This window comes from Desmodus rotundus, chromosome 1, assembly GCF_022682495.2.
Source record: "Desmodus rotundus isolate HL8 chromosome 1, HLdesRot8A.1, whole genome shotgun sequence".
Classification (NCBI taxonomy): domain Eukaryota; kingdom Metazoa; phylum Chordata; class Mammalia; order Chiroptera; family Phyllostomidae; genus Desmodus; species Desmodus rotundus.
The window spans coordinates 41,027,577-41,042,459 of NC_071387.1; positions in this window are offsets into that span (position 1 = coordinate 41,027,577).

Below are 14,883 nucleotides of genomic sequence, written 5' to 3' on the forward strand. Positions count from 1 at the left end.
AGGGAGGACCTGGGGACCTGGGGTCAGGGCTGGGCCCACCCAGGGTTATGTGCCACGTGAAGAGGGCCAGGGCGGGCGGTCCCCACGACCATCGGAGGGTTCTCCAGGGGGGACTCAGGCCTGCGCCCCGCCTGGGCCACTAAAAGTCTTGCTTTGGCTCAAACTGCCCCACCCTGCCCCGAGGTGTCAAACTTGGACCCACCTGCCTCCACTCTCTAATATCTGCCCTAAACTACTCGAGAAGGGACTGTGACCAGTGTGACTTCGGTCCCCCAGCGCTCCAAGCCCCCTCCCAATAAAGGCATCCAAAGTCCCCGGTCCTTGGTGTCTGCAAATGACATTCACCTGTGGCGAACCCGTGCCCAGTTGAGCAACATCAGGCCCCAGGGCAGGAGCCTGGGGAAGCATCTGGAGCCATGGTGCCCAGGGCTGGGGAATTTCCCGGGGGCTCTCTCGTGGTCCAGGTGCCCTCTCTCGCCCGTGGAGTGCCCACGCCATTCCTTAACCACCGCAGGACACCTGCATCCCGAGATAAGCGGCCCTGTGCCTCCAAGGGGCTCGGACACATGGGGCTGGGGTGCCAGTATACGGCCTACGTGGAGGCAAACCCGCAGACACCACCGTCCAGTCACCACCACCCCGAAGATCTCCCTGTTCTTCCATCAGTAAAGGGATCCCCCTTTACGGGTGGACAACAGGGTGGAGGCCCCCAGGAGATGGCTTTTGTCCCAGCCGGGGCTGGCCAGTTTCGGGCCCAGACTCGGAACCCCGCATGCGCACCCAGGCCCCTCCACCACAAGCCTCCCTCGATGCAACATGCCCCACCCTTGAGTAACCAGGCCAGGTTCCCAGTTTCCCTGGGCACGTGACCCGGGATACCGAAGCCCTTCCTGCCCCCAGAGGACCTCACATTTTCCCCTGGCCACACCTCCCAGCAGTTCTCCTCCCCCGCATAGGCAGAGTGCCCAGGGAGGACCTGGGGACCTGGGGCCAGGGCGGGGCCCAGCCAGGGTTATGCGCCAGGTGAAGAGGGCCAGGGCGGGCGGTCCCCACGACTATGGAAGGGTTCTCCAGGGGGGACTCAGGCCTGCGCCGCGCCTGGGCCCCTAAGAGTCTTGCTTTGACTCAAACTGCCCCACCCTGCCCCGAGGTGTCAAACTTGGACCCACCTGCCTCCACTCTCTAATATCTGCCCTAAACTACTCGAGAAGGGACTGTGACCAGTGCGAATTCGGTCCCCCACCGCTCCAAGCCCCCTCCCAATAAACGCATCCAAGGTCTCGGGTCCTTGGTGTCCGCAAATGACATTCACCTGCGGCGAACCCGGGCCCAGGTGAGCAAGATCAGGCCCCAGGTCAGGAGCCTGGGGAAGCATCTGTAGCCATGGTGCCAAGTACTGGGGAATTTCCGGGGGGCTTTCTCGTGGTCCAGGTGCCCTCTTTCGCCCGTGGAGTGCCCACGCCATTCCTTAACCACCGCAGGACACCTGCATCCCGAGATAAGCGACCCTGTGCCTCCAAGGGGCTCGGACACATGGGGCGGGGGTGTCAGTATACGGTCTACGTGGAGGCAAATCCGCAGACACCACCGTCCAGTCACCACCACCCCGAAGATCCCCCTGTTCTTCCATCCGTAAAGGGATCCCCCTTTACGGATGGAAGAACAGGGGGGAGGCCCCCAGGAGATGGCTTTTGTCCGAGGCGGAGCTGGCCAGTTTCGGGCCCAGACTCGGAACCCCGCATGCGCACCCAGGCCCCTCCACCACAAGCCTCCCTCGATGCAACATGCCCCACCCTTGAGTAACCAGGCCTGGTTCCCAGGTTCCCTGGGCACGTGACCGGGGATACGGAAGCCCTTCCTGCCCCCAGAGGACCTCACATTTTCCCCTGGCCACACTTCCCAGCAGTTCTCCCGCCCCCGCAAAGGCAGAGTGCCCAGGGAGGACCTGGGGACCTGGGGCCAGGGCGGGGCCCAGCCAGGGTTATGCGCCAGGTGAAGAGGGCGAGGGCGGGCGGTCCCCACGACCATGGAAGGGTTCTCCAGGGGGGACTCAGGCCTTCGCCCCGCCTGGGCCCCTAAGAGTCTTGCTTTGACTCAAACTGCCCCACCCTGCCCCGAGGTGTCAAACTTGGACCCACCTGCCTCCACTCTCTAATATCTGCCCTAAACTACTCGAGAAGGGACTGTGACCAGTGCGACTTCGGTCCCCCAGCGCTCCAAGCCCCCTCCCAATAAACGCATCCAAGGTCTCGGGTCCTTGGTGTCCCCAAATGACATTCACCTGCGGCGAACCCCGGCCCAGGTGAGCAAGATCAGGCCCCAGGGCAGGAGCCTGGGGAAGCATCTGGAGCCATGGTGCCCAGGGCTGGGGAATTTCCCGGGGGCTCTCTCGTGGTCCAGGTGCCCTCTCTCGCCCGTGGAGTGCCCACGCCATTTGTTAACCACCGCAGGACACCTGCATCCCGAGATAAGCGGCCCTGTGCCTCCAAGGGGCTCGGACACATGGGGCGGGGGTGCCAGTGTACGGCCTACGTGGAGGCAAACCCGCAGACACCACCGTCCAGTCACCACCACCCCGAAGATCCCCCTGTTCTTCCATCCGTAAAGGGATCCCCCTTTACGGATGGAAGAACAGGGGGGAGGCCCCCAGGAGATGGCTTTTGTCCGAGCCGGGGCTGGCCAGTTTCGGGCCCAGACTCGGAACCCCGCATGCGCACCCAGGCCCCTCCACCACAAGCCTCCCTCGGTGCAACATGCCCCACCCTTGAGTAACCAGGCCAGGTTCCCAGGTTCCCTGGGCACGTGACCCGGGAAACGGAAGCCCGTCCTGTCCCCAGAGGACCTCACATTTTCCCCTGGCCACACTTCCCAGCAGTTATCCCGCCCCCGCATAGGCAGAGTGCCCAGGGAGGACCTGGGGACCTGAGGCCAGGGCTGGGCTCAGCCACGGTTATGCGCCAGGTGAAGAGGGCCAGGGCGGGCGGTCCCCACGACCATGGAAGGGTTCTCCAGGGGGGACTCAGGCCTGCGCCCTGCCTGGGCCCCTAAGAGTCTTGCTTTGGCTCAAACTGCCCCACCCTGCCCCGAGGTGTCAAACTTGGACCCTCCTGCCTCCACTCTCTAATATCTACCCTAAACTACTCGAGAAGGGACTGTGACCAGTGCGACTTCGGTCCCCCAGCGCTCCAAGCCCCCTCCCAATAAAGGCATCCAAAGTCCCCGGTCCTTGGTGTCTGCAAATGACATTCACCTGTGGCGAACCCGTGCCCAGTTGAGCAACATCAGGCCCCAGGGCAGGAGCCTGGGGAAGCATCTGGAGCCATGGTGCCCAGGGCTGGGGAATTTCCCGGGGGCTCTCTCGTGGTCCAGGTGCCCTCTCTCGCCCGTGGAGTACCCACGCCATTCCTTAACCACTGCAGGACACCTGCATCCCGAGATAAGCGGCCCTGTGCCTCCAAGGGGCTCGGACACATGGGGCTGGGGTGCCAGTATACGGCCTACGTGGAGGCAAACCCGCAGACACCACCGTCCAGTCACCACCACCCCGAAGATCCCCCTGTTCTTCCATCCGTAAAGGGATCCCCCTTTACGGGTGGACAACAGGGGGGAGGCCCCCAGGAGATGGCTTTTGTCCCAGCCGGGGCTGGCCAGTTTCGGGCCCAGACTCGGAACCCCGCATGCGCACCCAGGCCCCTCCACCACAAGCCTCCCTCGATGCAACATGCCCCACCCTTGAGTAACCAGGCCAGGTTCCCAGTTTCCCTGGGCACGTGACCCGGGATACGGAAGCCCTTCCTGCCCCCAGAGGACCTCACATTTTCCCCTGGCCACACTTCCGAGCAGTTCTCCTCCCCCGCATAGGCAGAGTGCCCAGGGAGGACCTGGGGACCTGGGGCCAGGGCGGGGCCCAGCCAGGGTTATGCGCCAGGTGAAGAGGGCGAGGGCGGGCGGTCCCCACGACCATGGAAGGGTTCTCCAGGGGGGACTCAGGCCTGCGCCCCGCCTGGGCCCCTAAGAGTCTTGCTTTGACTCAACCTCCCCACCCTGCCACGAGGTGTCAAACTTGGACCCACCTGCCTCCACTCTCTAATATCTGCCCTAAACTACTCGAGAAGGGACTGTGACCAGTGCAACTTCTGTCCCCCACCGCTCCAAGCCCCCTCCCAATAAACGCATCCAAGGTCTCGGGTCCTTGGTGTCCGCAAATGACATTCACCTGCGGCGAACCCGGGCCCAGGTGAGCAAGATCAGGCCCCAGGTCAGGAGCCTGGGGAAGCATCTGTAGCCATGGTGCCAAGTACTGGGGAATTTCCGGGGGGCTTTCTCGTGGTCCAGGTGACCTCTTTCGCCCGTGGAGTGCCCACGCCATTCCTTAACCACCGCAGGACACCTGCATCCCGAGATGAGCGACCCTGTGCCTCCAAGGGGCTCGGACACATGGGGCGGGGGTGTCAGTATACGGTCTACGTGGATGCAAATCCGCAGACACCACCGTCCAGTCACCACCACCCCGAAGATCCCCCTGTTCTTCCATCCGTAAAGGGATCCCCCTTTACGGATGGAAGAACAGGGGGGAGGCCCCCAGGAGATGGCTTTTGTCCGAGGCGGAGCTGGCCAGTTTCGGGCCCAGACTCGGAACCCCGCATGCGCACCCAGGCCCCTCCACCACAAGCCTCCCTCGATGCAACATGCCCCACCCTTGAGTAACCAGGCCTGGTTCCCAGGTTCCCTGGCTACGTGACCGGGGATACGGAAGCCCTTCCTGCCCCCAGAGGACCTCACATTTTCCCCTGGCCACACTTCCCAGCAGTTCTCCCGCCCCCGCAAAGGCAGAGTGCCCAGGGAGGACCTGGGGACCTGGGGCCAGGGCTGGGCCCAGCCAGGGTTATGTGCCACGTGAAGAGGGCCAGGGCGGGCGGTCCCCACGACCATCGGAGGGTTCTCCAGGGGGGACTCAGGCCTGCGCCCCGCCTGGGCCACTAAAAGTCTTGCTTTGGCTCAAACTGCCCCACCCTGCCCCGAGGTGTCAAACTTGGACCCACCTGCCTCCACTCTCTAATATCTGCCCTAAACTACTCGAGAAGGGACTGTGACCAGTGTGACTTCGGTCCCCCAGCGCTCCAAGCCCCCTCCCAATAAAGGCATCCAAAGTCCCCGGTCCTTGGTGTCTGCAAATGACATTCACCTGTGGCGAACCCGTGCCCAGTTGAGCAACATCAGGCCCCATGGCAGGAGCCTGGGGAAGCATCTGGAGCCATGGTGCCCAGGGCTGGGGAATTTCCCGGGGGCTCTCTCGTGGTCCAGGTGCCCTCTCTCGCCCGTGGAGTGCCCACGCCATTCCTTAACCACCGCAGGACACCTGCATCCCGAGATAAGCGGCCCTGTGCCTCCAAGGGGCTCGGACACATGGGGCTGGGGTGCCAGTATACGGCCTACGTGGAGGCAAACCCGCAGACACCACCGTCCAGTCACCACCACCCCGAAGATCCCCCTGTTCTTCCATCAGTAAAGGGATCCCCCTTTACGGATGGAAGAACAGGGGGGAGGCCCCCAGGAGATGGCTTTTGTCCGAGGCGGAGCTGGCCAGTTTCGGGCCCAGACTCGGAACCCCGCATGCGCACCCAGGCCCCTCCACCACAAGCCTCCCTCGATGCAACATGCCCCACCCTTGAGTAACCAGGCCTAGTTCCCAGGTTCCCTGGGCACGTGACCGGGGATACGGAAGCCCTTCCTGCCCCCAGAGGACCTCACATTTTCCCCTGGCCACACTTCCCAGCAGTTCTCCCGCCCCCGCAAAGGCAGAGTGCCCAGGGAGGACCTGGGGACCTGGGGCCAGGGCGGGGCCCAGCCAGGGTTATGTGCCAGGTGAAGAGGTCCAGGGCGGGCGGTCCCCACGACCATGGAAGGGTTCTCCAGGGGGGACTCAGGCCTTCGCCCCGCCTGGGCCCCTAAGAGTCTTGCTTTGACTCAAACTGCCCCACCCTGCCCCGAGGTGTCAAACTTGGACCCACCTGCCTCCACTCTCTAATATCTGCCCTAAACTACTCGAGAAGGGACTGTGACCAGTGCGACTTCGGTCCCCCAGCGCTCCAAGCCCCCTCCCAATAAACGCATCCAAGGTCTCGGGTCCTTGGTGTCCCCAAATGACATTCACCTGCGGCGAACCCCGGCCCAGGTGAGCAAGATCAGGCCCCAGGGCAGGAGCCTGGGGAAGCATCTGGAGCCATGGTGCCCAGGGCTGGGGAATTTCCCGGGGGCTCTCTCGTGGTCCAGGTGCCCTCTCTCGCCCGTGGAGTGCCCACGCCATTTGTTAACCACCGCAGGACACCTGCATCCCGAGATAAGCGGCCCTGTGCCTCCAAGGGGCTCGGACACATGGGGCGGGGGTGCCATTGTACGGCCTACGTGGAGGCAAACCCGCAGACACCACCGTCCAGTCACCACCACCCCGAAGATCCCCCTGTTCTTCCATCCGTAAAGGGATCCCCCTTTACGGATGGAAGAACAGGGGGGAGGCCCCCAGGAGATGGCTTTTGTCCGAGCCGGGGCTGGCCAGTTTCGGGCCCAGACTCGGAACCCCGCATGCGCACCCAGGCCCCTCCACCACAAGCCTCCCTCGGTGCAACATGCCCCACCCTTGAGTAACCAGGCCAGGTTCCCAGGTTCCCTGGGCACGTGACCCGGGAAACGGAAGCCCGTCCTGTCCCCAGAGGACCTCACATTTTCCCCTGGCCACACTTCCCAGCAGTTATCCCGCCCCCGCATAGGCAGAGTGCCCAGGGAGGACCTGGGGACCTGAGGCCAGGGCTGGGCTCAGCCACGGTTATGCGCCAGGTGAAGAGGGCCAGGGCGGGCGGTCCCCACGACCATGGAAGGGTTCTCCAGGGGGGACTCAGGCCTGCGCCCTGCCTGGGCCCCTAAGAGTCTTGCTTTGGCTCAAACTGCCCCACCCTGCCCCGAGGTGTCAAACTTGGACCCTCCTGCCTCCACTCTCTAATATCTACCCTAAACTACTCGAGAAGGGACTGTGACCAGTGCGACTTCGGTCCCCCAGCGCTCCAAGCCCCCTCCCAATAAACGCATCCAAGGTCTCGGGTCCTTGGTGTCCGCAAATGACATTAACCTGCGGCTAACCCGGGCCCAGATGAGCAAGATCAGGCCCCAGGGCAGGAGCCTTGGGAAGCATCTGGAGCCATGGTGCCCAGGGCTGGGGAATTTCCCGGGGGCTCTCTCGTGGTCCAGGTGCCCTCTCTCGCCCGTGGAGTGCCCACGCCATTCCTTAACCACCGCAGGACACCTGCATCCCGAGATAAGCGGTCCTGTGCCTCCAAGGGGCTCGGACACATGGGGCGGGGGTGCCAGTATACGGCCTACGTGGAGGCAAACCCGCAGACACCACCGTCCAGTCACCACCACCCCGAAGATCCCCCTGTTCTTCCATCCGTAAAGGGATCCCCCTTTACGGATGGAAGAACAGGGGGGAGGCCCCCAGGAGATGGCTTTTGTCCGAGCCGGGGCTGGCCAGTTTCGGGCCCAGACTCGGAACCCCGCATGCGCACCCAGGCCCCTCCACCACAAGCCTCCCTCGGTGCAACATGCCCCACCCTTGAGTAACCAGGCCAGGTTCCCAGGTTCCCTGGGCACGTGACCCGGGAAACGGAAGCCCGTCCTGCCCCCAGAGGACCTCACATTTTCCCCTGGCCACACTTCCCAGCAGTTATCCCGCCCCCGCATAGGCAGAGTGCCCAGGGAGGACCTGGGGACCTGGGGCCAGGGCTGGGCTCAGACACGGTTATGCGCCAGGTGAAGAGGGCCAGGGCGGGCGGTCCCGACGACCATGGAAGGGTTCTCCAGGGGGGACTCAGGCCTGCGCCCAGCCTGGGCCACTAAAAGTCTTACTTTGGCTCAAACTGCCCCACCCTGCCCCGAGGTGTCAAACTTGGACCCACCTGCCTCCACTCTCTAATATCTGCCCTAAACTACTCGAGAAGGGACTGTGACCAGTGCGACTTCGGTCCCCCAGCGCTCCAAGCCCCCTCCCAATAAACGCATCCAAGGTCCCCGGTCCTTGGTGTCTGCAAATGACATTCACCTGTGGCGAACCCGGTCCCAGTTGAGCAACATCAGGCCCCAGGGCAGGAGCCTGGGGAAGCATCTGGAGCCATGGAGCCCAGGGCTGGGGAATTTCCCGGGGGCTCTCTCGTGGTCCAGGTGCCCTCTCTCGCCCGTGGAGTGCCCACGCCATTCCTTAACCACCGCAGGACACCTGCATCCCGAGATAAGCGGCCCTGTGCCTCCTATAGGCTCGGACACATGGGGCGGGGGTGCCAGTATACGGCCTACGTGGAGGCAAACCCGCAGACACCACCGTCCAGTCACCACCACCCCGAAGATCCCCCTGTTCTTCCATCCGTAAAGGGATCCCCCTTTACGGATGGAAGAACAGGGGGGAGGCCCCCAGGAGATGGCTTTTGTCCGAGGCGGAGCTGGCCAGTTTCGGGCCCAGACTCGGAACCCCGCATGCGCACCCAGGCCCCTCCACCACAAGCCTCCCTCGATGCAACATGCCCCACCCTTGAGTAACCAGGCCACGTTCCCAGGTTCCCTGGGCACGTGACCGGGGATACGGAAGCCCTTCCTGCCCCCAGAGGACCTCACATTTTCCCCTGGCCACACTTCCCAGCAGTTCTCCCGCCCCCGCAAAGGCCGAGTGCCCAGGGAGGACCTGGGGACCTGGGGCCAGGGCGGGGCCCAGCCAGGGTTATGTGCCAGGTGAAGAGGGCCAGGGCGGCCGGTCCCCACGACCATGGAAGGGTTCTCCAGGGGGGACTCAGGCCTGCGCCCCGCCTGGACCCCTAAGTATCTTGCTTTGACTCAAACTGCCCCACCCTGACCCGAGGTGACAAACTTGGACCCACCTGCCTCCACTCTCTAATATCTGCCCTAAACCACTCGAAAAGGGACTGTGACCAGTGCGACTTCGGTCCCCCAGCGCTCCAAGCCCCCCCCCAATAAACGCATCCAAGGTCTCGGGTCCTTGGTGTCAGCAAATGACATTCACCTGCGGCGAACCCGGGCCTAGTAGAGCAACATCAGGCCCCAGGGCAGGAGCCTGGGGAAGCATCTGGAGCCATGGTGCCCAGGGCTGGGGAATTTCCCGGGGGCTCTCTCGTGGTCCAGGAGCCCTCTCTCGCCCGTGGAGTGCCCACGCCATTCCTTAACCACCGCAGGACACCTGCATCCCGAGATAAGCGGCGCTGTGCCTCCAAGGGCCTGGACACATGGGGCGGGGCTGCAAGTATACGGCCTACGTGGAGGCAAACCCGCAGACACCACCGTCCAGTCACCACCACCCCGAAGATCCCCCTGTTCTTCCATCCGTAAAGGGATCCCCCTTTACGGATGGAAGAACAGGGGGGAGGCCCCCAGGAGATGGCTTTTGTCCGAGCCGGGGCTGGCCAGTTTCGGGCCCAGACTCGGAACCCCGCATGCGCACCCAGGCCCCTCCACCACAAGCCTCCCTCGGGGCAACATGCCCCACCCTTGAGTAACCAGGCCAGGTTCCCAGGTTCCCTGGGCACGTGACCCGGGAAACGGAAGCCCTTCCTGCCCGCAGAAGACGTCACATTTTCCCCTGGCCACACTTCCCAGCAGTTCTCCGGCCCCCGCATCCGCAGAGTGCCCAGGGAGGACCTGGGGACCTGGGGCCAGGGCTGGGCCCAGCCACGGTTATGCGCCAGGTGAAGAGGGCCAGGGCGGGCGGTCCCCACGACCATGGAAGGGTTCTCCATGGAGGACTCAGGCCTGCGCCCCGCCTGGGCCCCTAAGAGTCTTGCTTTGGCTCAAACTGCCCCACCCTGCCCCGAGGTGTCAAACTTGGACCCACCTGCCTCCACTCTCTAATATCTGCCCTAAACTACTCGAGAAGGGACTGTGACCAGTGCGACTTCGGTCCCCCAGCGCTCCAAGCCCCCTCACAATAAACGCATCCAAGGTCTCGGGTCCTTGGTGTCCGCAAATGACATTCACCTGCGGTGAACCCGGGCCCAGTTGAGCAAGATCAGGCCCCAGGGCAGGAGCCTGGGGAAGCATCTGGAGCCATGGTGCCCAGGGCTGGGGAATTTCCCGGGGGCTCTCTCGTGGTCCAGGTGCCCTCTCTCGCCCGTGGAGTGCCCACGCCATTCCTTAACCACCGCAGGACACCTGCATCCCGAGATAAGCGGCCCTGTGCCTCCAAGGGGCTCGGACACATGGGGCGGGGGAGCCAGTATACGGCCTACGTGGAGGCAAACCCGCAGACACCACCGTCCAGTCACCACCACCCCGAAGATACCCCTGTTCTTCCATCCGTAAAGGGATCCCCCTTTACGGATGGAAGAACAGGGGGGAGGCCCCCAGGAGATGGCTTTTGTCCGAGCCGGGGCGGGCCAGTTTCAGGCCCAGACTCGGAACCCCGCATGCGCACCCAGGCCCCTACACCACAAGCCTCCCTCGGGGCAACATGCCCCACCCTTGAGTAACCAGGCCAGGTTCCCAGGTTCCCTGGGAAGGTGACCCGGGAAACGGAAGCCCTTCCTGCCCGCAGAGGACCTCACATTTTCCCCTGGCCACACTTCCCAGCAGTTCTCCCGCCCCCGCATAGGCAGAGTGCCCAGGGAGGACCTGGGGACCTGGGGCCAGGGCTGGGCCCAGCCACGGTTATGCGCCAGGTGAAGAGGGCCAGGGCGGGCGGTCCGACGACCATGGAAGGGTCTCCAGGGGGGACTCAGGCCTGCGCCCCGCCTGGGCCCCTAAAAGTCTTGCTTTGGCTCAAACTGCCCCACCCTGCCCCGAGGTGTCAAACTTGGACCCACCTGCCTCCACTCTCTAATATCTGCCCTAAACTACTCGAGAAGGAACTGTGACCAGTGCGACTTCGTTCCCCCAGCGCTCCAAGCCCACTCCCAATAAACGCATCCAAGGTCTCGGGTCCTTGGTGTCCGCAAATGACATTCACCTGCGGTGAACCCAGGCCCAGTTGAGCATGATCAGGCCCCAGGGCAGGAGCCTGGGGAAGCATCTGGAGCCATGGTGCCCAGGGCTGGGGAATTTCCCGGGGGCTCTCTCGTGGTCCAGGTGCCCTCTCTCGCCCGTGGAGTGCCCACGCCATTCCTTAACCACCGCAGGATACCTGCATCCCGAGATAAGCGGCCCTGTGCCTCCAAGGGGCTCGGACACATGGGGCGGGGGTGCCAGTATACGGCCTACGTGGAGGCAAACCCGCAGACACCACCGTCCAGTCACCACCACCCCGAAGATCCCCCTGTTCTTCCATCTGTAAAGGGATCCCCCTTTACGGATGGAAGAACAGGGGGGAGGCCCCCAGGAGATGGCTTTTGTCCGAGCCGGGGCGGGCCAGTTCGGTGCCCAGACTCGGAACCCCGCATGCGCACCCAGGCCCCTCCACCACGAGCCTCCCTCGGGGCAACATGCCCCACCCTTGAGTAACCAGGCCAGGTTCCCATGTTCCCTGGGCAGGTGACCCGGGAAACGGAAGCCCTTCCTGCCTGCAGAGGACCTCACATTTTCCGCTGGCCACACTTCCCAGCAGTTTCCCGCCCCGGCATAGGCAGAGTGCCCAGGGAGGACCTGGGGACCTGGGGCCAGGGCTGGGCACAGCCACGGTTATGCGCCAGGTGAAGAGGGCCAGGGCGGGCGGTCCCCACGACCAAGGAAGGGTTCTCCAGGGGGGACTCAGGCCTGCGCCCCGCCTTGGCCCCTAAAAGTCTTGCTTTGGCTCAAACTGCCCCACCCTGCCCCTAGGTGTCAAACTTGGACCCACCTGCCTCCACTCTCTAATACTGCCCTAAACTACTCGAGAAGGGACTGTGACCAGTGCGACTTCGATCCCCCAGCGCTCCAAGCCCACTCCCAATAAACGCATCCAAGGTCTCGGGTCCTTGGTGTCCGCAAATGACATTCACCTGCGGCGAACCCGGGCCCACTTGAGCAACATCAGGCCCCTGGGCTGGAGCCTGGGGAAGCATCTGGAGCCATGGTGCCCAGGGCTGGGGAATTTCCCGGGGGCTCTCTCGTGGTCCAGGTGCCCTCTCTCGCCCGTGGAGTGCCCACGCCATTCCTTAACCACCGCAGGACACCTACATCCCGAGATAAGCGTCCCTGTGCCTCCTATGGGCTCGGACACATGGGGCGGGGGTGCCAGTATACGGCCTACGTGGAGGCAAACCCGCAGACACCACCGTCCAGTCACCACCACCCCGAAGATCCCCCTGTTCTTCCATCCGTAAAGGGATCCCCCTTTACGGATGGAAGAACAGGGGGGAGGTCCCCAGGAGATGGCTTTTGAACAAGCCGGAGCTGGCCAGTTTCGGGCCCAGACTCGGAACCCCGCATGCGCACCCAGGCCCCTCCACCACAAGCCTCCCTCGATGCAACATGCCCCACCCTTGAGTAACCAGGCCAGGTTCCCAGGTTCCCTGGGCACGTGACCCGGGATACGGAAGCCCTTCCTGCCCCCAGAGGACCTCACATTTTCCCCTGGCCACACTTCCCAGCAGTTCTCCCGCCCCCGCATAGGCAGAGTGCCCAGGGAGGACCTGCGGACCTGGGGCCAGGGCGGGGCCCAGCCAGGGTTATGCGCCAGGTGAAGAGGGCCAGGGCGGGCGGTCCCCACGACTATGGAAGGGTTCTCCAGGGGGGACTCAGGCCTGCGCCCCGCCTGGGCCCCTAAGAGTCTTGCTTTGGCTCAAACTGCCCCACCCTGCCCCGAGGTGTCAAACTTGGACCCACGTGCCTCCACTCTCTAATATCTGCCCTAAACTACTCGAGAAGGGACTGTGACCAGTGCAACTTCTGTCCCCCAGCGCTCCAAGCCCCCTCCCAATAAACGCATCCAAGGTCTCGGGTCCTTGGTGTCCGCAAATGACATTCACCTGCAGCGAACCCGGGCCCAGGTGAGCAAGATCAGGCCCCAGGGCAGGAGCCTGGGGAAGCATCTGGAGCCATGGTGCCCAGGGCTGGGGAATTTCCCGGGGACTCTCTCGTGGTCCAGTTGCCCTCTCTCGCCCGTGGAGTGCCCACGCCATTCCTTAACCACCGCAGGACACCTGCATCCCGAGATAAGCGTCCCTGTGCCTCCTATGGGCTCGGACACATGGGGCGGGGGTGCCAGTATACGGCCTACGTGGAGGCAAACCCGCAGACAACACCGTCCAGTCACCACCACCCCGAAGATCCCCCTGATCTTCCATCCGTAAAGGGATCCCCCTTTACGGATGGAAGAACAGGGGGGAGGCCCCCAGGAGATGGCTTTTGTCCGAGCCGGGGCTGGCCAGTTTCGGGCCCAGACTCGGAACCCCGCATGAGCACCCAGGCCCCTCCACCACAAGCCTCCCTCGGTGCAACATGCCCACCCTTGAGTAACCAGGCCAGGTTGCCGGGTTCCCTGGGCACGTGACCCGGGAAACGGAAGCCCTTCCTGCCCCCAGAGGACCTCACATTTTCCCCTGGCCACACTTCCCAGCAGTTCTCCCGCCCCCGCATCGGCAGAGTGCCCAGGGAGGACCTGGGGACCTGGGGCCAGGGCTGGGCCCAGCCACGGTTATACGCCAGGTGAAGAGGGCCAGGGCGGGCGGTCCCCACGACCAAGGGAGGGTTCTCCAGGGGGGACTCAGGCCCGCGCCCCGCCTGGGCCGCTAAGAGTCTTGCTTTGGCTCAAACTGCCCCACCCTGCCCCGAGGTGTCAAACTTGGACCCACCTGCCTCCACTCTCTAATATCTGCCCTAAACTACTCGAGAAGGGACTGTGACCAGTGCAACTTCTGTCCCCCACCGCTCCAAGCCCCCTCCCAATAAACGCATCCAAGGTCTCGGGTCCTTGGTGTCCGAAAATGACATTCACCTGCGGGGAACCCGGGCCCAGGTGAGCAAGATCAGGCCCCATGGCAGGAGCCTGGGGAAGCATCTGGAGCCATGGTGCCCAGGGCCGGGGAATTTCCCGGGGGCTCTCTCGTGGTCCAGGTGCCCTCTCTCGCCCGTGGAGTGCCCACGCCATTCCTTAACCACCGCAGGACACCTGCATCCCGAGATAATCGGCCCTGTGCCTCCAAGGCGCTCGGACACATGGAGCGGGGGTGCCAGTATACGGCCTACGTGGAGGCAAACCCGCACACACCACCGTCCAGTCACCACCACCCCGAAGATCCCCCTGTTCTTCCATCCGTAAAGGGATCCCCCTTTACGGATGGAAGAACAGGGGGGAGGCCCCCAGGAGATGGCTTTTGTCCGAGCCGGGGCGGGCCAGTTCGGTGCCCAGACTCGGAACCCCGCATGCGCACCCAGGCCCCTCCACCACGAGCCTCCCTCGGGGCAACATGCCCCACCCTTGAGTAACCAGGCCAGGTTCCCATGTTCCCTGGGCAGGTGACCCGGGAAACGGAAGCCCTTCCTGCCTGCAGAGGACCTCACATTTTCCGCTGGCCACACTTCCCAGCAGTTTCCCGCCCCGGCATAGGCAGAGTGCCCAGGGAGGACCTGGGGACCTGGGGCCAGGGCTGGGCACAGCCACGGTTATGCGCCAGGTGAAGAGGGCCAGGGCGGGCGGTCCCCACGACCAAGGAAGGGTTCTCCAGGGGGGACTCAGGCCTGCGCCCCGCCTTGGCCCCTAAAAGTCTTGCTTTGGCTCAAACTGCCCCACCCTGCCCCTAGGTGTCAAACTTGGACCCACCTGCCTCCACTCTCTAATACTGCCCTAAACTACTCGAGAAGGGACTGTGACCAGTGCGACTTCGATCCCCCAGCGCTCCAAGCCCACTCCCAATAAACGCATCCAAGGTCTCGGGTCCTTGGTGTCCGCAAATGACATTCACCTGCGGCGAACCCGGG